The sequence below is a fragment of the Ursus americanus genome, chromosome 26, assembly GCF_024610735.1.
Source record: "Ursus americanus isolate L20-20 chromosome 26, mUrsAme1.1.p, whole genome shotgun sequence".
In the NCBI taxonomy this organism is placed as follows: domain Eukaryota; kingdom Metazoa; phylum Chordata; class Mammalia; order Carnivora; family Ursidae; genus Ursus; species Ursus americanus.
Window position 1 is genome coordinate 43,307,049 of NC_142152.1, and position 24,665 is coordinate 43,331,713.

Here is a 24,665-nt window from a genome sequence, read left to right on the forward strand (position 1 = left end):
GACTGATACACCTACAGAAGATCCACGCCCATCGTAAAGTTTTTGAAAAACGTGCTTAACTCACATCAAATGGGATTTGTTTTAATAACCACTTCTGTTAAATGACAGAACACTTTCCTCCATAGGGAGTCTGTCACAAATCCGTCTTGTTATAAATCACCAGTTCTGAATCTTCCAAGAAGCCCTATCGACTCCCAAATAAAGTTCTCTAAATTTGGACTCGACCACACAGGCTGATAATCAGGAACTATACTGTTGTAAAGTAAACAAACATTAAATTTTAATGCAATTTCAGGTTTTAGAGAACTGAAAGGGAAGCCCTTTCACACTGCTCTGACTCAGAAGGCAAGTAAGGTAGAGACTGAGTCAGGAAAAATCGGAGAAGCTAGGGTGGGGGAAAGGGTGGGGAGGCTGCACTGAGTCAACAATAAACCAGGAAAGGTCTCATTCTGACAGCCTGCTCTCACACGAAGGCCAGCTCGCCCCACCTGGGCTAACCTTGCTCAGACCTGGTTTCGGGACGCACTCAGGCTCAGCCACGCATCCCTTCCTCTTCGCATCCACTCGACGGCTGACTGATTGCTTTTCTCAAATCACTGTCACTTGTCCATCTTGCTCTGTAAATTAACGAAATAAAATCCTATTGCCTCACTGCTGTGTATCACTTAGAAGTGTCTGTCCTCTCTACCTGAAAGCGCAGCCCAGCGAGGGAGGCCCCAATTCCAAAACAGCAAGTCTCCCCCACAAACCGCTGGGGCACTGTCCTTTGGGATTCCTCTGTCAAAACAAAGAAATTATGCAAAGTGAGTGAAATTCGCAACGTACGTCTGTCTTGTAAAACCAACTTCCCTGCAGAGGTGAATATAAATATATGTTTAAGTTAAAAAAAAAACAAACCCAAGTGTACGACAGAACGACATGGAACAGAGCCAACTGAGGCATATACACAAGTCACGCAAATGCACCAAAGGCACAAAGAGAAGACTGCATGATGCTTTGGTGCTTACGCCAGCGAGAAAGCCAGTTTCAGGCCATTTCTCCCGTGAGTCACTGGAAGCATGCCGAATGTGTACATTCTAAATTTAAGAAACAGGAAAATCTACAGAACACCTGCTGGTTATCAGATGGCAGGGGGCGGGGGTGGGAGAGAATCCCCCCGAGGTCACCATTCCATCACTGAGCAGAAGGCACATCCTCACGGCCGGGCAAACAACCCGGGGCCAGACATTAAACCGCAGCATCGCTGGGCGTGGACCTGGCAGATTTACTCGGCTCTTCGAAGGCTGTCTCCTCGCCTGCTGAGAATAACAGTGCTCACCCAACAAGTGAGTGGGAATGCTGCATTCTGTCCGAACCCCTCAGCCCCAGCACTGAGCTCTGTGTGTGGCACACAGTACATCCTCCTGGAACAGCAGCCCCAGCTTCTGGGTGGCAGTGTTCTCTCATCAAAGACATGAGTGTTCCTCAGATGTCACATCGAGCCGTAAGTAAACCAGCTCTATCACCAAAATTACCCTAGTATCCAGCTGAACCACCAACCAGGAAGGTGTAGCTGTTAGGAACACGTTTCACCAGGCAGATCACACTCGGATAACACCCAGGTGGCACTCAGTAATCGCCACTAGGTAGCCTCTAACCGAGGGCTAGAAAAGGGGCCCCCACAGCCCCGGAGGGTGGTGCTCTGCTCTGGGGAGGGCGGAGGGCAGCCCATGCACACAGCTTCCACGTCGGGGCTGCAACCGGCCAGTGGCTCCTGGACCTGCTCAAATGGGGGAGACGAGGAGGATTTTACCTGCAAAGGCCAAACCACAAACGGCAGGCCCTGCATCTGCACCAAATGCCTTACTGCTGCCCACCCACACCCAGCAATCCTGTGAGGTTGGGAGCACTGTCCCCTTTTATAAGGAAAGAAACCCCAGATCTGTGCCCCCGGCTGCAGAGCTTGAACCCAAGGCTGATGCGATGTCCACAGTCTGTGTCTCTTCAGGGCACTGGGGTCGGGTGTCTGAGTCCTGGTGGGGTGCTGTCTCACCCCTCGGCAGTCTTAGATAATGGAGCCGAGGCGTGATCTGGAGGGCCCTTCCCACGCCCTCCCTCAGGGGCTAAGTGACCTTTGGGCTCTGGGACTAATGTTCGCAGAGGCGGAGAGAAGACATGTTTCAGGTTTCTGTTCCCCTCTAAAGTCCCCGACCCCAAAGTTTAAGTCAGAAAAATCACAATTTAATGCAGGACTTGTCGTTTCTTTCACTGACATGCTTACGGATGAAGAACCACCCAATCGCCGAGTGAAACAATTTATAAACTGCTTCTCCTTCGCACCAGGATCAAGCACAGCTCCTCATCCCTTCAGCACTGTGCATCCCCCAGGGCCTTTCAGCCATCTTTGAGCCGTCCTCCACACCCCTCCTTCACCTGTACTGCTCTTCAAACGCCACAGATCTGAAGATATTTTGCTTTAACATCTGGAGTTACTCCCCAGGAGGGTGAATTCAAAAAGGCCCAGCTATGTGAGCAGACAGAAGTGGAGGCTGGCTGCCAGTCCCCCGCCACAACCACGTGGACCATGCCTGCACACAGGCACCTTTGTCGTAAACAGCATCACCTCATGGTGACCCTCTGGCTTTGTCCTGGAGTGCTCGATCCAGCGGAAGGGCCTGCTTCTCAGCCATCTCAGACACGCCCTGCCAGATGCAAGGAACGCAGGCCTCTGGTCCAAATTCAATCCAAACCCTATGTCCTAGGGAAAGCCTGACTGGGAACACCTAGGGGAGGCCACCCTGACATCGAGTCCTCTTGGCTTAGCAGAGAGCAGGGACAGGAACGCACTGAACACAGCACATGCACAAGCAAGGTGAGAGCTACAAAGAATTTTAAGGAACAAGCTGTGTGGGTGAAAGAGAAAAGAAACCAGCTGTGAGGGTGCAAGGGAGGGAACATTACAATATTTTCTTTGAAGGGGGACGCAGAAGAGAGAGGAAGAAGGGAAAATGAGTAAAAGCTAAATCAACCTTGAAGTCCTGCTTCTGTGTTAGACACAAGACTGTCTGTGTGTGCACACCTGTAAACAGGAGCAGTGTGAGCAGACGTACGGAGACGGGGACGCTCTCTCTCCGTCTGAGAGGACAGAAGCAGGGCAAGGGTGTCGTGTAAGTTCCATGCAGGGGCTGAGCAGGTGGGACGGGCCAACATGAACACAGACCTAACTAGCATCTTCCTCTCACCTGGAAGGGCACAGCGAGGACCCCAGGATTCTGTACCGGGGGACGTTATGCTGACTGAAGTTTGTTGACTGAGTAAATGACTACACAAGACAGCACGTGAAAGCATTTCGAGGGACACCTGGGTGCTCAGTTGGTAAAGTGTCTGCCTTCAGCTCAGGTCATGATCCTGGGGCCCAGGGATCGACTCCCAAGTCGGGCTCCCTGCTCCATGGGGAACCTGCTTCTCCCTCTCCTCCCTGCTCATGCTCTCTCTTGCTATCTCTATCTCTAAAATAAAAAAAATCTTTAAAAAAAAAAAAAAGCATTTCGTAAACTACAATATTGTACGAAAACGCTTGTTGTCCCTAATGGAGTGACTACTACCTCACCAATAACTAACCGAAAGGTTTTATTTACAGGTTCTAAAATTGATCAGAATCAATGAAACAAATACTTATTAAGCATCTGCTGTTTTCCAGGAACTATCCTAGGCAGTATGGGTAGATCTGTGAACAAAGTCCCTACCTTCCTCATACGTGTGAGGAATGAGTCGGTTATACAGAAGATAATCATCTTCAGATAAAAGGAGAAAAAGCAGGGAAACCGGGAAATGTTGTAGAGTAAGGGAGGAGAGTCGTTTCTACAGCGCCAGCAGCCTGGACAGAAGCCGGCGGAGTGGTGGGGTCAGGTTCTGACTGGATTTTGAAGGTGGAGCGCACAGGACTTCCTGCAGGACTGGATGTGCCGAGTGAGAATTACCCAGGGTGCTGGCCTACGCGCCAGGGACGACGGAGCTGTCAGTGAGTGAGATGGGCAGGCGTGGAGGGAGCGGACCGCGGGTGAGCGGCACTGGCCTGTCGGAAGGCAGCTGGATATCGGAGCCTGGGCTCAGGCTGAGTGTGGGTCCTCGTATACAGCTAGCATCAGTCACCAGCACGGATGAGATCCCTGGGGGTTAGCAGAGATACAGGGGGGACCACAGGCGGGCCCCCTTCGCTGTTGGGAGGCTGAGGGGAAGAGAAGGAAGCTGCACAGTGCTCGAGAACTGTGCGTCCAGAAGGCAGTGGGGGCTGAGGATTGAGCACTGGTTTTTGCCACGGAGAGACCACAGGTGACCCTGACACAGAAGCAACTTTCGGGGAGTAGTGAGGAACAAAAGTCTGATTCAAGCGAGCCTGAGAATGGGAGAAGAGGCAGTGAACACAGGGAGAACACGTCACTCTCAAGACTCTACTGGTAAACAAAAGCGCACAGGTTAGATGAGTGAAGTCATTCTCAACAAATGTTCTGTAAACACAAAAACAAAACCATTCATCTTGGAACAGAGGTTAAAGGTGATCCATTCCAAAACCAAGCTCACATCATGCCGATCAATGAACCTCATCGAGCTGGGCGGTGGGGACGGGAAGGCATCTGCATAACTGACATCACAGAAGTTATAAGCAAACAGTTCATTTTCACCAGTTTAGATGCTAACAGTGAACCATAAATCCAAGCTCATCGAGTCAATGTCCCAAGCTTCAATAAGCAATCCACAGAGTACAGCCACCTCCTTACACTGGACGTTAAGGACACTCGGTATTTCTGTGACTCTGCCTGGCGCCTCAGCGGTGTCTCCTGGGAGGGGCCTGCTCACCCGCACTAGCTCTTTGGATTTTGTTTTGGGTTTTTTTGGGTAGAAATTAATGATTTTATTCAAAAGTTTTTTTTTTTCTTTAGTTTTCCCTGATCTTTCTCTACTGAATTTTGAGTAAAAAACTAATTTTGGTAAAATATATATTAAAAATTATTTAGGGTCGCCTGGGTGGCTCAGTCCTTAAGTGTCTGCCTTCGGCTCAGGGCATGATCCCAGGACCCTGGGATCGAGCCCCACATCAGGCTCCTCCTCTGGGAGCCTGCTTCTTCCTCTCCCACTCCCTCTGCCTGTGTTCCCTCTCTCGCTGGCTGTCTCTCTGTCAAATAAACAAATAAAATCTTTAAAAAAAATTATTTAAAAAAATTTAAAAAAAAAAACTAATTTTGGTAAAAAATACATAAAAAATAAAAAATATATATATTTGGTAAAATATAAAGAGCACAACACATACTGCTTTATCGAGTAAACTGCTGGGATGACACACACACACACATTTTTTTTTTTTTGATAATACACAGATTCCCCAGTGTGCCAAACCGAGGTACTTGAGAGCACCTGCCATCAGTGCAGCCCTTTAGTCCAGCGATACGGCATCACAGCCGCCCCAGAGATGGTTTTGTCATCTCAGCCTTACTGCGTTAACTAGATATCCAGGAATCTCAGTGACGGACGAAGTTTACCTTTAGCATCCTATTTAGTTAAAAACAAAAAGCAGGCCACGAGCGCACAGTGCTGGGCATTCTCTGGCTACAAAGGGTGCCCCCAGGTCAGCGGGGGGAGAGCCTTCACACCCAGCACCAAGACCGGGCCTCCCTGGGAGTGCTCAGGACGAGGACCGTGGGAAACAGTCCCCACGGCAGGATGGCAAGTCAAAGATGGCCTCCTTCCCGCTGCCCAGCACAAAGCCAGAGCCATCCCGACCAGACACGAAATGCCTGTGGTACGCTCACAGCTGGGCTGTTGACCAGTGGGGCAGGAAGCCGGGCAGGACAGCAAGGCCGGGAACTGTCTACATCTCTTCCCCCCAAGAATGGGGCGTGTTGACAACGCTTCTGTGTGACTGAGACTGGAGTCCTGGGGCAGAGTGAGTCCTAACCTGCGGCTCCTGGTTCCGGCTCTCGGGTCAGAGAAGGGAGTAGGGGGAAGTAAAATCAGAAGGTGGAAGTCTGCAAAGCCTCCATTGGCAAATCAACACATTAAAAAAAGGTGACTGAATTTCAGTAATCAGTAATTTGGGGGAACTTTGAGCAACCAAATAATATCCACCAACCTTATGTTACAATCCACTCAAATTTACGCCACAGTCATGGCATTAAGAGGCATGAGAAGGTAGGAAACTGGCTGAGTACATTTGTCTTTCACTCCTTCTTCCACCCTGAATATTTGATAAAATATTAAATCCATCCCATTGCGAATGGCAGCTACCACTCTCTGAACATCTACACATGGGTCAGGGAGGTCGCAAAACAATGTCTAAAACCTGCGGGACAGAGATTATGACCTGCTTTTGACAGAGAAGTAAACTAGGAAAACACAAAGTCCACGTTCGTATAAATGTCTGGTACTTTAACTCTTATCTTTATTTCTCACATGTATAATTCTTCATATTTCTTACAACATTAAAATTTCCAATTTTAAAATGAGAGAAAAAACTGCACTCATTTTTCTTATTGTTCTGGCATCCAGTCGGCCATGTGCAATCAGATTTTCTGTGGGCGCCTCCGCTACAAATTCAGAGCAGTCTGGCTTTCATGCCGCACAGTAAAATCATAGCTGCTTCTGCTTTCGTGATTAGTACACCTTCTGTGGAACAAACAGTCAGTGGTAGCCAGTACATTTTGGTTACAGGAAGTATATCATTCAAATTCTTTAAAATCTGGAACCAAAGTAAACAATTCTTTCATGCTCCTCTAAACAGATTATTTATCACCCTTCTGTTCCCGCATTCATGTTTGTATCTCCCAAGCTGACATACGTGTACCCTGACAACCCAGGTATGTCTACCAAAAAGATACAGGAGTGTTCATGGCAGCTTTAGTCAACCCATCATAAACCGGTAACAACGCAAATGCACACTAAGAGGAGAATGGATAAATAATGTGCAGTATCCGTGCAATGGAACACCACACATCGAAAGAATGAACTGCGTCTACACACAACACTGATTAATCTCAAGTGTGAAGCTGAAGAGAGCAGATGCATACTATAACATGATTCCACTGTCAGAAGCTCAGAAACAGACACAGCCCCACAAGAATGCGATGAGGAAGTGAGACTAATGGTGCTAAGACAACTGGATACCCACATGCAAAGGAATAAATATGAGCCCCTACCTCACACCAAATACAAAAAGTAACTCAGAAAGAATCAAAGACCTAAAAGTAAGAGCTAAAACTTTAACTCTTGAAGAAAGCATAGGTATAAATCTTTGTGACCCTGGATTACACAACAGTTTCTTTTTTTTTTTTTTTTTTTAAGATTTTATTTATTTGACAGAGATAGAGACAGCCAGTGAGAGAGGGAACACAAGCAGGGGGAGTGGGAGAGGAAGAAGCAGGCTCACAGCAGAAGAGCCTGATGTGGGGCTCGATCCCAGATCGCCGGGATCACGCCCTGAGCCGAAGGCAGACGCCTAACTGCTGTGCCACCCAGACGCCCCTACACAACAGTTTCTTAAATATGAAACCAAAAACATAAGAAAAATTTTAAAAATAAATTGAACTTCATCAAAACTAAAAATGTTTGCACTTCCAAGGACACCAACGAAAATGAAATGACAAACTACAGAATGGAAAAAATACATGCAAATCTGCAAATATGCACTAATTCATAAATCTGATAAGGAACTTGTATCCAAAATATACCAAAAGACAATTCACTAATAACTGCTTTTTATTTTTTTTTAAGATTTTATTTATTCAAGAGAGAGAGCGAGCTCAAGCACGTGTAAGCACAAGCAGGGGGAGGGGCAGAGAGAGAGGGAGAGGGACAAACAGACGTCCCCCTGATCAGGGAGCCCAGTGATCCCACGACCCTGAGATCATGACCTCAGCTGAAGTCAGAGGCTTAACCGCCTGAGCCACCCAGGCACTCCACAGACAACTCACTAATGAAAAGACAAATCAGGACGCCTGGCGGGCTCAGTCAGTTGGGCATCCAGCTTTGATTTCCACTCAGGTCATGATCTCAGGGTTATGAGATCAAGCCCCGTGAGGCTCTGCACTGGGTATGGAACCTGCCTGAGATTCTCTCTCCCTCTCCCTTTGAGATTATCTCTCTCCCTCTTCCTCTGCTCCTCTCCCCTGCACCCCCTCCCACTCTCTCTCTCTCTCAAAAAGAAAAAAAAGACAAATCACCCAATTTATTTTAATCATCCAATTTAAAAATGGCCAAAGGATGTGAAAAGACATTTCTCCAAAGAAGACATATAGATGGCCAACAGACACGTGAAAAGATACTCAACACCAGCATCAGAGAAATGCACCCACCAGGATGGCCAGAATAAAATAAGACAAATCATAACAGGTGATGGCAAGGAGGTGGAAAACCGAGAACCTCCATACACCGTTAGCAGGACCGTACAACAATGTAGGTGGAAAACAGTTTAGTAGTTCCTCAAAATGCCAAACATGGAGCTACCCCAAAACTCAGAAATTCCACTGCTAGGTGCATACTCGACAGAAATGAAAACATGTCTATATAAAAACTTGCACACAAATATTCACAGCATTATCCAGAGTAGCCAAAAACAAGATACAGCCCAACTGTCTATCACCTGATGCATGGATAAACCAAATGTGGTCTACCCACACAATGAAATATTACTCAGTCATAAAAGGAAAATACGGACACATGTACAACATGCACAGAGCTTACGAACACTGTGCTAAATGAAAGGAGCCACAGAGCACCACACAGCGTACGACCATTTATAAGAAATCCACAGAGACAGAGCAGGACGCCAGGGGTTAGGGGAAGGGAAATGGGGACTACTAATGGGTATAGGGTTTCTTTTAGGGGTGGTGAAAATGTCCTAGAACTAGAGAGTGGTAACTGTTGTACAATTCCGTGATATTAAGATCACTTAAAAACAGGCATGACTAATCTGTGACATGGCTCACAACAGTGCTTACTACTGGAAGAAGGGGTTATACACTGGGGGAGGGGAGGTCACAATGGAGCCTGCAAGGGTACATGATTCATTCATTCATTTATTCAAAAGGTATTAAGAATATTTAAAGAAATTACTGGAATGAAGCAGCAGACACAGCAGCTGAGAGCAGACACATGAGCTGGACTCGGCCACCCCACTGGTATCACAAGCTACTTCATCTGAGCTCCAGTCTCCTCTTCAGTAAATTCGGGGTAACCCTGTATTGAGGGTTACTGGAAGGGTTAAGCGAGACCGTGGACATAAGCCATGAGCAAGCACAATGCTACTGTATCAATACACAGAGCCTGGGGCGCCTGGTGGCTCAGTTGGTTGAGGTCGGCCTTTGGGTTAGGTCATGATCAGGAGTCCTGGGATCGAGCCCTGCATTGGGCTCCCTGCTCAGTAGGGAGCCTACTTTTCCCTCCCCCTCTGCCTGCTGCTTTCCCTGCTTGTGCTCTCTCTCTCTGTCAAAGAAACAAATAAAATCTTAAAAAAAAAAAAAATACACAGAGCCACTAGAATCGCATTATGATCACCTGTTCATCACTGTAAGACTCACTGCTCCCCTTCCCACTCTGATTCTTTTTCTCACAGAAACACAGTCTGTGCTCAGGAGGTGTGGACAGCACACCTCTGGTGCTCCCCACGGACACAAGCCTTCCCTCCCTTGTCGCCATGAGCCAGAAACTGCCACTACTGCACGGCCTGCCAGCTGCTCCAGTCCTTCCGGCCATTTCTGTCATTCCTTTCTTTCACTAGCACTTAGCAGAGGGCTCTAATAGAGCCCCTGACCTCACAGGCCCACCCTATTTCAATGTCATCTAAGCCCTTCGCTATATTGCACACTCATGACCTTTACATATGGAGCAGCCTCTTTAATCTGAATACAAATACATGGAATTCTTGTATTAAAGGACTGTTATGCAAACTCACTCAACTGTAAAATACTAGAAAAACAAATTTATGACAGGGATAAAAAAAAACCAACAAAAAAACTCTAGCACACACCCTGAGACCAGGAGAGTCCCATTTAAACCTTCCATATAGGGTGCCTGGTGGCTCAGTGGGTTAAGTGTCTGCCTTTGGCTCAGGTCATGATCCCAAGGTCCTGGGATTGAGTCCTGCATCCGACTCCTTGCTCAGTGGGAAGCCTGCTTCTCCCTCTGCCTCTGTCTGCCTCTGCCTATAGCTCCCCCTGGCTTGTGCTCTGTCAAATAAATACAATATTTTTAAAAATTACAGGACTCTTCTGGAACCTAGTCCTCTGCCAGACACCTGAGGCTACAAAGGAACACCAGAGTGCAGCCCCCAGCAGCCAGACGTGAAAACAAGCCAGAAAGGAAGATTCGAAAGGGCAGCCCTTGCAGCCACTCCAGTAGGTCATGGACTTTAAGGCTACTGCTTCTGAACCACAGGAAGGAACCGACCAGGCTGCTTCAGAGTGATACACTCACTTTCCTCCCAGCTTCTTCGCCTGGCCTCGCCCCCTAACAGGAGGGCCAGCGGCCACCTTCCACCAGCTGTCACCTGCCTCAGCTCAAAGAGGCTCCCGCTCCGGGGTGCAATGGCCAACGGGGCTAAGGCGGAGACAGTGCCTTATCAAAACGCTTCTAAACACGTAAAAGAATCTAGTTTTCTTTTTCCTAAAAAGAGGCTTACAAAAACTGTTTGAGGAGCAGTAATATTTTAGATGTGATAAAAACAGCTTCACTCATTTGAAATGCAAATCGATTCAATGTCAAAAATTAAATTTGCCCACTACCCACATTAAATGGTATGTCATATTACCCAACTGAACCTGTGCATCTCTGAGGTATGTTTTTAAATAAGAAAACAAACCCTCTGTGTTTGATACTTTTTCAGTAATATAAAAATGACAGCATAAAAGAAAAACAACACAAAGGAAAATAATCAAGACACTTAGGAGAAGGAGGATAGATGTTCTCCTGAATCTTTTACCTTTAACTCACTGTCCCCAAATAAATTAATTAATAGGGAGTAAGGAAGCTGTTTTTATCTAAGACTTTTTAAAGTATTACTCTGGTTTCACCCAGCCATTGGTAAGCCGGTCCTCTTCCCACTAGATGGCTAGAGATGAGACACACTAAAAAGACGGCAAGTGACAGGAGACTGCCGTAAATCAGTAAAATTTTATTGGAAGGTGGGCAAATGTTTAACACTTCAGAAAAGGACATCTAGCTTTGTGCAGTCTGCATGTGCATGCTAAAAGATCCATCAAAACCACATTCTCCTTACACCAGTCCTTTGGTGAAAATGAATTATAACATTTGATCACACACACAAAAAAATCACACTTTCCCAGAATCTCTGGTGCTTCTGAGTGAACTGAATATTTACATACACCCACATTCAGCTCTTGCCTTCTTGCTTTGCCTTCTTGCCTTCTTGACCACCGCCTCCCTCCCCCAACCCTTCAAAAGCACAGCCTTGCCCCTGGCCTCCCTGGCAGGACTGCCCACCCGGCTCGACCTTTCAGAGCTGGATTAAAGGAACGAAGAGCTGGATATACCGGAGAGCACAGACACGGATGAGGATGACCTAACTTTTCTTAAGTTCAGTTACAGAACCAAAGGCCTTATGACATTCAGACTCCTCACTTTCTCCAACACCAACCCCCCACCACATCTACAGAGGCCTCCTCACACCGTGTCCTGCAGGGTCCCTCTGTGCTGCCCTGAGTCACCCGGGCTGCGCCTCTGGCTTCTCCCTGCCACCACGGACCTCGCCTCTTAGGGCACTTCCGCCTGATACCTGCCAACCCCAGCGAGGGAGGGAGGAAGGCCACGTGCTCCCATGACTTCTCACGCGTCCAGACACAATGAAAACCAAAGGCCCTGCTTCGCAACCGGGGCCACACAGTATTTTGTCTGTCTCTGCGGCTGTCGGAAACCGGTGACAGAGACTACCCTCCCCACCATCCAGCACAGAAAGGGGGGAACGACATGCAGCACAGGAAGGGGGGGCCACCAGGCACAGAATGGGGGAGGGAGAGACATCCAGCACAGGAAGGTGGGGGACACCCAGCAAAGGAAAGGGGGCCAGCCAGCCCAGGAAGGGGGGACATCCAGCTACAAAGGAGGACAGCACTTGAGAGCTCAGGCCCCAGCACCCTATATTTCAACTTACAGTCATAAACTCAGAATAAAACCAGCAAGTGCTAACAAAAGGCAAACAAAGAAAAACATAAAAAGGGGGTTAATTTCCCTACTATAAAGCATGCTAAGAAACTGATAGGAAAAAGCTGAACAAGCCAATGTAAAGTATGGGGAAAAGGGAAGGATTTTAGCTAAACATTAATCAACTCTTTAAATGTTCATAGTGTTCATTAAGATGCCCTCTGGGGAAGCCGTGGGGGGGGGGGTGAATCAGACACGTGGGTAGGGGAGGAAAGGCGGGTCCCCATGGCCACGCTCAGGAGACAGCGCGTCAACAGGACCTCGGAGGAGGAGGCAGTAAATGATCCAGCCCCTGCATCACCACTTGGAACATTAACCACCAACCTCAGTCACAGCTGACCCAACACCCAGCCCACACTCAGGATCCTAAGCCAAGTTAGCCACTGATGAAAAACACACCTCACAACAGTAAAAACGCACACAAACACACGAACAACAACAAAACATTTGGAAATAAAGTAAGAAATATCTCATTTTTTACAATAATTGCCTAACCCCAAATAATTCTATTTTCCACAAAATATACTAGGTCAACAGTGTAAGAATGATTTGCCACCAACCTTATTTGTCCAGCTAGGAAAACACTAAAAAGAAGTTAAAATGGTGTGAGCAGGATGGGGCAAAGAACTTCAACAAAAGAACTGAAAGTGGGGGGGTGGGGGAGAGAGCCTGCAGGTTAAGAGACTCAGGAGGCACGCCATACAAACGCCGGGTGCAGACTTTGTCGGGGCTGCTACAGAACAAGCCGACTGAAAATACCAACAGAAAGAGGAAATTTAAACCATGACTGAGTATTTGGTGATACTGAAAAATCTACTGTTAGCTTTTCAATGTCGTAATGTCACTATGGCTATGTTTTTAAAAATTTATTATTACTATTGTTAAAGATTTTATTTATTTATTTATCTGAGAGACTAAGAGAGGCAGAGGGAGAAGCAGGCTCCCCGCTGGGCACCCTGGGACCCTGGGATCATGACCTGAGCTGAAGGCAGACACTTAACTCTGCTTAACGACTAAGCCACCCAGGTGCCCCAACTATGTTTTTAAAGAAAGCCCTTATCTTCTTAAAGTATATACTGAAATATTTACAAATGAGACCACAGATGTCTTGGATTTGCCTCAAAATAAAGCTCTTTGGGGAATGGGGGGATAAAAATGAAGCAGACTGACCACGATCTGACAACAGTTGAATATGGGCGACAGACACAGGGGTTCATCATTCCACTCTCTACTTCTTAATGGCCGAAATTTCCTATAATAAAAGAGATCTAAATTTGCATAGGAAATACTTCCAATTGCTACCACTTTTATTAATACTATTTATGAAAATAAAGAATATCAACAGATGAAAAATTCAAGCCACTCCAAAAAAGGAATGACATTTTCATACAGGGGGTCATCTGCTATTTCTTATCTAAACAGAGGACAGTTGAAGGCTTGACATGGGACGCTAGGCTAGCCAGTTTTGAAAAATTAGTCTCCTTGTACACATACTCAAACCAGAATGACTGACTTGAAACCACAACCAGCTCTTGCTGCAAAGGACACAGGAGTTCCCCTCACTGGAAGCATATCCGGACATGAAAATCAGCTACACACCCAGTTTGTTTGTTATGACCTCGTTTGTTTTATTGCTGGCATTCCTTCTGGTCATAAAACAGTTTTATGAGCTGGTAAAAATTCTGTACAAACTCTGCAGAGCTGACATGACTAATGGTTTCAGTATTCCGCATACTAATGTATTCCTGAACCTGAGTCATACTGGCACAACACTACTCTGAACTCTGCTTTCAAAAGGCGGACTGAGATACTCTTATTGCTAAATGTTTACCCAAAGACTCCCTTTCAACTGTGGTGCTGGAGAACACTTCATGGAAAGTGAAAAACAGGTATACTTCTCCATACGGATCTTTATTTTTAAAAATATTTAAAGTTCATTATTGCAAAATATTTTTCTCAGATTATAAATATAATATTTTAGGGGCACCTGGGTGGCTCAGTCATTAAGTGTCTGCCTTCGGCTCAGGGCGTGATCCCGGGGTACTGGGATTGAGCCCCGCATCAGGCTCCTCTGCTGGAAGCCTGCTTCTTCCTCTCCCACTCCCCCTGCTTTTGTTTCCTCTCTCACTGCCTCTCTCTATGTCAAATAAATAATAAAATAAATAAAATCTAAAAAAAAAAAAAGTCTCCAGCAGACTAAAACTTTAAAATATGTATATATATAATATTTTAAGCATCATTAAATTTGCAATACAGTCAACAAGAATTACTACAGCAAGTAAAAAATAAACCATAAGAAAACAGATACAGGTGGTGATGAATGACATAGATTTTTGAAGCTTTTAGTCTTAGAGGTAATGAAGTTTTATTTATATTACAAACCAATTGTGATGAAAATGCTACTGAAGAAGAAAAAATATAAAATCTGATCAACTAAGGATCTGGCAGTACTCAAAAATATCACCATTCAATAGGGACTAGTAATTTTATATTATTTTTGGGAAATTTCCTAAATAATCCATGACAAATGGAAATCCAAGGACTACCCGTATTGGAAGGAAAAAATCACTGGAAGGAAAAGTTCCAAGGTGAACAAAGAACTGGTCTCAAAAGAAACAGAAAAATCGGAGAAGAAAACGTTAAAACATTCTAAGTAATATCCTCAAAAAGAGAGGAACTCATGGCCACCCACCACCTCACCATGATCACGAAGCAGAAACTTCTTCAAGAGGGAGACACTGTGAACCTAGAATTCCATACTCAGTGAAGCAAACACCAATAAAATGAGTGGTGAATAAGGCATTTTTAGACATTCAATAGCTTGTAAAGATTACTACCCTTGATCTCTATAAGGGGGGGAATGTTACATACACATACATATATACACACATATACATATATACATAATTATGTAACACATATCCTCTCCTCGCTATGAAAAGACTCTAACAAATCACCAAAAAAACCAGAATCCAATGAATAGTGATGTGAAGATAAGAAACAGTGGCAGCTGAGTATGACCCAGAAGCAGCACAGGAAGTTAGAAATTGCAGGGAACTCTTCGGTACTGAAATCTGGATGATTCTCCTGCTCAAGGCACAAGATAGGCACATCCTCTCTGGGTCCAGTCATACAACTCGGTTTCACAGTGAATAAAAGTTACATAACCATAATTACGGGCAGACCCTGGAGACACTGTGGGTTCGGTTCCAGACTAGCACCATAAAGTGAGCATCACAACAAACGAGTCAAATGAACTTCCTGGGTTCCCAGGGCATGCCAAAGTTCTGTTTACACTATACCGTAGTCCATTATATTTGCAATAGCATTATGTCTAAAACGTCAATGTTCATACCTTAATTAAACATACTTCATTGAGAGGTGCCTGGGTGGCTCAGTCAGTTAAGCGTCTGCTTTGGGCTCAGGTCGTGATCTCAGGGTCCTGGGATTGAGCCCCACGTTGGGCTCCCTACTCAGCGGGGAGTCTGCTTCTCCCTGCGCTGCTCCCCCTGCTTGTGCGCACGCGCTCTGTCTCTCTCAAATAAATAAAGTCTTTTAAAAAAAAATACCTCATTGCTGACAGCGCTCACCGTCATCAGGGCTCTCAGCCCATCACAGTCTCTTTGCTGCAGGAGGGCTGGCCCCCGTGGTGCTGGCAGCTGACTGGTCAGGGTGGTGGGCGCTGGAGGCAGGGGAGCCCATAGCAATGTCTCAAAATAAGACAAGAAGGAAATGTGCTGCACTGATGGGCTCTTCCTTTCATGAACAATTTCTCTGTAGCAGGCGATGCTGTTGATAGCATTTTTGCCACAGGAGAACGTCTTCCGAAATGGGGATCAGTGTTCTCAAACCGGCTGCAGCTTTCTGGACGCCGTTCATGGGAGGGTCTAGGTCCTTCGTTACCATCCCAGCAGCGTTCCCAGCATCTCCACCAGGAGCGGTCTGCCTCTCAAGAACGCACGGTCTCTGCTCACCCACAAGAAGCCAGGCCTCCTCCTTTCAAGTTTTATCATGAGATTGCAGTAACTCAAATATAATAATAATGAAAAAGTTTGAAATATTGCAAGAATTAGCAAAATGTGACACAGACATGAAGTGAGCAAATGCTATAGGAAAAATGGTGCTGACAGACTTACATGATGCAGGATTACAACAAACCTTCAATTTGTAAAAAACGCAGTATCTGTGAAGCGCAATACAACAAGGTATGCCTGTATTATGAACGCTATTTATTAATTTCCAATTCTTACAACCAACTTAGACCAAACAAGGAAGACTTCATTATAGTCACAGAACATAACATCCATGCTACAAGCTTTGACACCATAAAACTGATAATTCTAATTAACTTTTTTTAACCACTTAAGAGATTTTATTTTAGAGAGAGTGCGCACGAGGGAGTGTGGGGGGGAGCCAAAGGGGAGGAAGAGAAATGGAGAAAGAATCTCAGGTGGACTCCGTGTTCACCATGGAGCCTGACACGGGCTTGATCTCACCACCCTGAGATCGAGACCTGACCTGAAACCAAGAGTCAGATGCTTGACCGACTGAGCCACCCAGGTGCCCCCTAATTACTCTTCGGTGAAAATTAATTTGAAAATTATGTCACAGATAAAAGGAAATTAAAGTAATTAAATGATTTTATATATAAGTCCACTAACTACAGACACCCCCCCCCGCTGGGAATATAAATTAAAAATTAATAAACAAACATGAACACAACAGGCTCAACTGTGCAGTTAGGGGGAAAAAATGCCATGGCCAAGTGTGCTTCATCCTGGGAATGCATGAATGATTCCTTAGCATTATGTATATTAATATACGTAACAATAAAATTAATAGTCTATCAAAAGCAAAAATCACAACCCTCTTGATACATGCAATAACCATATTTCAACATTAACTTCTCATGAAAAACTTAAAACTATGAATAGGAAAATATTTTGATATTAAAAAGCCTTTCAAATCAATATTCAATTTTAATGAGAAGTTTAGAATATACTCTAAAATTAAAAAAGAAATAAAAAGTTATATACAATTAGGGGGAAAAAGATTTTTACTTTCTATGGCATACCTTCTGCTTTGTTTCAATTTATTAAATCATGAGCACATGTTATTTTTGTAATTTTAAAACTATTTAAAATAAAAATAGCACTGGCCTAATGTAAGTTTTCTGATTTATGTTCTGATATTTTTAATACATGGTACATGGGGCAATCCTAAATCACAGAGAACTGTAACTTGGACCATCCACAATCATCCTCCACAAACAACGACAGAATTCAAAGTTATGGGGGAGTAACTCAAGAAATGTCTGGGAAGGAATTTTTAAAGAAAAACTGACCAGTGATATGTAGACGCACTGCAGTCAAAGAAACTCTCTGGAGAATTTAAAAACCAAAGCAATTTGTGGTAGAACTCCTCATTAACAGCCCCAAAAATGGCCACCCCGTATGTCCACTCAGTGAGTGCACAAATGGTGACACACAAATACAGTGGAACGCTGTACAGCGAGCAGAAAAAATGAACAGCAGTTACACTCAACAGCATAGATGGATCTCAATTACTTTTACTTGCAGTTACTTTTTCACTGTGGTAAAACATTAAACTTGCCATTTTAACCATCTTTAAGGTTGGCCAACGGGGAAAAAAAGAGGGACTCAAACTGCTAAAATTGAAATGAAAGAGGAGACATTCCTACAGATCTTACAGAAATGAAAGGATTAAGAAGTACTATGAATGGACTCTACGCCAACAAATTAATCTAGATAAAATGGACAAATTCCTAAAAAAGATAAAAATTATGAAACTGACTCAAGAAGAAAGAGAAAATGTTAACAGATGTACAAGTACAGGGGTTGAATTAGTAACCCAAAAACTAACCAAAGAAAAGCCCAGACAGCTTCCCAGGTGAACTGGGAATCTGGCAGTTCCTCGAAATCAAATATTTAAATACAAATTTTTCACAAACTCTTAAAAAAAAAAAAAAGAAAAAGGACAGAACACCTTCTAACTCATTTTATAAGTCCAGTATTAACCCTGATATCAAAACTAGACAAAGACATTCAAAGAAAGAAAAAACCACAAACTGGTATCTCTTACAAATATTGATGTAAAAATCCGCAACAAAGTACTAGCAAACCAAATCCAGCCAACACAGAAAAAGAATTGTACACCACGACCAAGTGGGATTTATCCCAGGAATGTAAGGTTAGTTTAACATACAATAATTAATGTAATACACCATATATCAACAGAATAAAAAACAAAAGCAACATGATTATCTCAATGGACCCAGAAAAAGTTGACAAAACACAACACCCTTTTAGGAAAAAACACTCAATAAACTAGGAATAGAAGGAAACTTCCTCAACCTGATAAAGGGCATCTATGAAAATTCACAGCTACAAGCATCATTAATAGTGAAAGACTTAGATGCTTCATCCCCAAGATCAGGAATAAGACAAGAATGTGCTCTCTTGCCACTTCTACCCTACACTGCGCTGGACGTTCTAGCCAGGGCAATTAGGCAACACCACAAAAGAACATCCAGCCTGCAAAGGAAAAAGCAAACTATTTCTCGCCACAGGTGATATAATTTTACATATAAAAATCCTAAGGAATCCACTAAAAACTATTAGAACTAATAAATGAGTTCAGCAATTTTGCAAGATACCAGATCAGTATTTTTAAAAAAATCCATTGTTATGTGTATACATTTGCAATGAACAATCTGAAAATGAGATTAAGAAAACAATTCCAGGGGTGCCTGGGTGGCTCGGTCATTAAGCGTCTGCCTTCAGCCCAGGGCGTGATTCTAGGGTCCTGGGATGGAGCCCCGGATCGGGCTCCCTGCTCCACTGGGAGCCTGCTTCTTCCTCTCCCACTCCCCCTGCTTGCATTCCCTCTCTCGCTGGCTGTCTCTCTATCAAATAAATAAATAAAATCTTAAAAAAAAAAAGAAAAAAAGAAAAAAAAATTCCATTTACAATAGCGTGAAAAAAATCTTAGGAATAATTTAACAAAATAATTGCAAATGTTATACTGTGTTTTGTAAATAAATTAATGTAACCGAAAAAACACTTATAAAGTTAAAATGGCAAATTTTATATATACGTATTATGCCACAATAAAAAAGTAAAAACAAACACATTAAGCTCTGAAAACTACCAAATACTTTTGAAAAAAAAATTTTAAAGCTCTAAATAAGTGGAAAGACATTATGTTCACAGACAGAAAACTTAATATTGTTAAAATAGCAATACTCCCCCTAGGGATGTACTGTATGGTGACTAACATAATAAAAAATTATTATAAAAAAATAGCAATACTCCCCAAATTCACCTACAGATCCAACACAATCTCTATCAGAATCCCAGATGGCTTCTTTATAGAAACTGACAAGCTGATCCTAAAATTCATACTGAAATTCAAGAAACTCAAAATAGCCAAAATCACCTTGAAAAAGAACAAAGTTGGAGGACTTGCACTTCCTGAATTCTAAACTTACTACAAAACAACAGTAATCAAGACAGTATTGGTACTGGCATAAGGACTGGCATAAATCTCAAAAGAACACAACTGAGAGCCCAGAATAAACCCATACATTTATTAACTGATTTTGAGAAGGATGCAAGATTATTTCATGGGAAAAGAACAGTCCTTCAATAAATGGTGCTAGGATAACAGGATATGCACATGCAAAAGAAAGATAAATGAATGTGGTTCCCTATCTCATACCATATACAAAAACTGAGTCAAATGGATCAAAGACCTACATATAAGATCTGAAACTATAAAACCCTTAGAAGAAAACACGGGTATAAATCTTTGTGACCTCGGATTTGGCAATGGAGTCATTATTTATTTATTTATTTATTTGAGAGAAAGAGTGAGCATAAGCAGGGGGAAGGGCAGAGAGAGAAGCAGACTTCCTGCTGAGCAGGGAGCCGGAGGAGGCCGGGCTGGATCCCAGGACCCTGAGATCATGACCTGAACCAAAGGCAAATGCTTCACTGACTGGGCCACCCTGGCACCACTTGGCAATGGATTCTTAGATAGGACACCGAAGTCAACAAAATTTAATAAACTTCATCAAAATTTAAAACTTCTGTGCTTCAAGGAAACCATCAAGAATGTGAAATGACAACCCACAGTATATAGGAAAATATTTGCAAATCATACATTTGGTAACGGTTTAATATCCAGAATATATAAAGAACTCTTACAACTCAACAACAAAAAGACAACACAATTTAAAAGTGGGCAAAAGAACAGACATTTCTCCAAAGAAGATATACAAATAACCAATAAACACTAGAAAGGATGTTCGACACTATGAGCCTTTAGAGGAAAGTAAATCAAAACTAAAATGAGACACCATTCACTAGAATGGCTAGAATAAAAGAGACAATACCAAGTGTTGGCAAGGCTATGGAAAAACTGGAAGTCTTACATGCTGTTGGTGGAAATGTATACTGGTACAGCTGCTATGGAAAACAAGTCTGGCAGTTCCCCAAAACACTAAGCATAGTTACTGAATGACCCAGCAATTCTACTCCCGGGTATACACCCAAGAGAAACGAAAACACATGTCCACACCAAAACTGGTACATTAATGTTCCCAGCAGCATTCTTCGTAATAGTTGAAAGGTAGAAACAACCCAAATGTTCATCAACTGATGAACGGATAAACAAAACGTGAACTATCTATGTAATGGAGTGTTATTTGGAATTGAAAGAGACAAAATACAGGAATATCCTTGAAAACATTATGTTAAGTGAAAAGGATCCAGTCACAAAAGACCACAGGAAATGTCTAAAACAGGCAAATATATAATGAGACGAGATCAGTGGTTGCTTAGGGCTGACGGCTAAAAGGTACAGGGTTTCTTTCAGAGGTGATGAAAATGTTTGTGATTCAACAGTGGAGATGGTTACACAACTCTATGAATATATTAAAGCTATTGGACTGTATAATTTGAACAGGTAAATTGTGTGCAAATTATATTTCAATAACGCTATTACCAAAAAAAGAAAGAAAAAGAAAGTAAATAAACTATCTGGTAACTGTAAATGCCAGAGAAATCTTTCTTTCCCACTAAAATAAACTCAATCAGCCGTGCAGTTTAAGTTTCTCTCATCCTGCTGATAGACATCAGTTTTTGTTCCAGTAACCCTCTTCATGTATTATTTCACAAGGATTATCAAAACTTCATAAAGGCAAACCTTGCTTTAAAAAAAATAATAATTAAATATTTGTAGAAGGATATATACCCAGGCTTATCACTTTGGTTACATAAAACCATAATGCTGATGTTTTCAGAAACATTTCTTGTCCTGATACAGTCTAATATAAATGCCATCCTTGATACCTTAATTAACTGACGAAATTGGGAATAGAGCGCTCCCAGTAACTTCCCAATTTGCTGCGAGACAATATACCCCACATATTCAAAAGCAGTGCTTTACTGACATTTTCCCACATTAACTTTAAAGGTACATTAGAAGAGTGACTTGTTAATACACTTAAAAGACTTTTCAACAATCTGATCTCAAATACTTGCAGTTAAAAAAGAAGCAGGTCCATTTGCGACAGAGCTGCAAAATTATTTTTAAAAGATTACTGTATACCCACTAATTATGAAATCAACATCTTTCTCAATAGCGAAGAATAGAAATGCAATTTCCAGGCGGCGCCTGGCTGTCTCAGTGTGAAAGCATGTGACTCTTGATCTCAGGGCCATCAGTTCAAGCCCAACATTGGGTGTGGAGCCTACTTTAAAAAAAATTAAACTAAAATAAATAAATACTATTTCCTGTTAAAAATAACATATAAGTTAAAATAAATTCAGCTCCCTGATTTTAATTTTTTTAAACAAAATGAGAGAAATTCAATGATTTCAGTTCAATTCTTTCACATGAAAAGGGTAAAACACAACAGAGCAACAGCCTTAAAATGTAATTTGGGTGTCATGGTAAGGGAGGTCTATTTACCTTTGGATTTCATTTCTGTTACTTGTTTTTAGAAAATTATGAGTGGCAAGAACATTTCTTCTTCTGTTCTTGATTTTAAACTGGTGATACCTGGGGCGCACGGGTGGCTCAGTTGGTTAAGCACTTGCCTTCAGCTTAGATCATGATCTCAGGGTCCTGGGGTAGAGCACCTGGTCAGGGTCCCTGCTCAGTGGGGAGTCTGCTACTTCTTCCGCCCCTCCCCCCACCTTGTGTGCTCGCTGGGGCGCAGGCGCACACATGCTCTGTCTCAAATAAATATCTAAATAAATAGTTGGTGATACCTTCCTTCATACCAAGAATTTAAACAGAATCAGCTCCATGTCAGTTCAAGAAAGATCAAAGCTTATGCACATGGTCTCTGGGTCACAAACACCCCCCCCCCAACTGCAAACATCTCCACACTGTGGGTCTCCAGAGGTCCCTCCCTGCTTCAGCCCTGTGCCCACACTAGAGGAGCTGCTCCCCAGCCATCTGAAGAAGCACTTTCCAGGAACCCCTTTTCCTTTTCAGCGCACCCATACTATAACTCCCCCTTCTTCACATCCCTTTCCTACCCCCCTTCCACTAGGATGCAGTTCCTAGAGAAAAACTTGTCCTTATTTCCCATGTCTTCCTTCTACTTACTGGGGGAAGCTTTCTAATACATGAGTAAGCATACGAATAGAAATGCCAATACAACCAAGTCAAAGAAAATAGAAATTATTTCGACTTCACACAGTGATGAAAAAACTAGGATACCTTTCAGAACACCCGCCTTAGCCTTACACCATCTGAAAATGCTACTAAAATGATAGCTTATGATTACCATGGGACACAGCCTCAAGGATAACATGAGCCCCAGGAGAACAGGGATTCTGTTCATCATTGCAGTGCCTAGGACTTTTAAAGTCCTTAAAAATACTTGTTGAACGAGTGACAAGAGATGACAGCAGCCTAGAAATGTCAGCATAACTCTGCACAGTGGGAAAAGCCAATGCACAAGCCATGATTAATTTAGCAAAGCTAGAAAACCGAAAGTTATTGTGTGTGAGGTAGGGGTAAGGCGGCTCGGGAATGATCAGAAGCACCGGCATCTCTGAGGGTCTAAATGTGAACAGAGAGAAAACAGGACTGGCTTTGAATCTGTACGAGAAGCAGCGACACCCTCCTCCTTCTGTTCCCTCCCTCTTCCATCAACTCTCCACCTTACCCTACCTTCCCCAAAAGCCAGCCTATCCCACACTACTCCGCACTGCCCAAGCAGGACACCAGAAACCCCTCTCTGGGGAAACTGACAGGCCCAAAGAAGGAATTACTTTAGCAATTTCTGGTAGTGGCCCTCAAATTGGCAGGTCCCCATCCTATTTCCTAACGGTGAGACTCAACACTTAAAAGTTTGTCCGTGCACATGGGGAGTTTCTAATCAGCCCCCTCACAATTATGAAAAGATAGCCAATAATCAGCAGACAACTGGAGAGATGCTTGTGACATCAAAGACAAAGACCAAAGCAGGAAAGAGGAGAACAAGGACTCAGAAGAGAGAGACAACACAGAAAACAAAAGAAAATGTCTATATAACATAAATGTGTATAAATAAATCAATTTTAAAAAATCTTTAAAGAAATACATTGCCAGGGCGCCTGGGTGGCTCAGTTGGTTGAATGTCTGCCTTGGGCTCAGTGGTGATCCTGGAGTCCTGGGATAGAGCCCCACGTCAGGTTCCATCAGGCAGGGAATCTGCTTCTCCCTCTGCCCCTCCCCCCAGCTTTTGTGCAGGCATTTGGTCTCTCTCAAATAAATGAAATCTTTAAAAAAAAAAAAGTGCATTGTCTTCATGAAACGAAAATAGGATGTTATAAAAAGGAATGGTGAGAACAAAAACACTTAGTAATGAAAGATATGACAACAGAAATAAAAATTCAGTGTAAGGACTAGAAGATACAGTTGAGGACCTCTTCCAGAAAACTCAGAAGCAGCAGCTAAATGAACAGAAAAAAGCAGGAAAAGGGAATTAGGAGAACACTCCAGAAGGTCCAACCACTGAACAACAGGAGCTCAAGAAGGCTACAGTGGAGAAACCACGGAAGAGATCATCAAGAGACAATATAGAAAAGTTTCCAGAGCTGAAGGACCCAGTGTCCCCACCAGAGAGACCCACCAAGAACGCTGGGAATAGACAGAATTCCCAGATAAGACAAGTCACACAAAGTCCTAGGGGTCACTGTGGGGTCTGGCTGCTCAATACCAACAAGGGAAGGTGGACAGTGATAGAGCGACACCTTCAAACTTCGGGGGAAATGACTCCCGACCTAAATCCAGTACCCAGGCAGTCTGTCACTCAACTGTGAGGGAGGAAAAGGCATTTTCTGACACCGTAGGTCTCAAAAATTTATCTCTGATGAACCCTTTCTCGGGAAGCCACTAGAAGACACACTGTACCAAAAGGAGAAGACATAAAATCCAGAAAGGGGAATTCAACAGAG

The 24,665-nt window shown here is 43.4% G+C and overlaps 1 protein-coding gene across 4 annotated transcripts in view; it reads right to left on the minus strand.

Moving 5' to 3' along the window:
* Window positions 1-24,665, minus strand: part of CDC42BPB (CDC42 binding protein kinase beta) — a 102,245-nt gene that overhangs the window by 69,865 nt on the left and 7,715 nt on the right. The window lies entirely within an intron of this gene.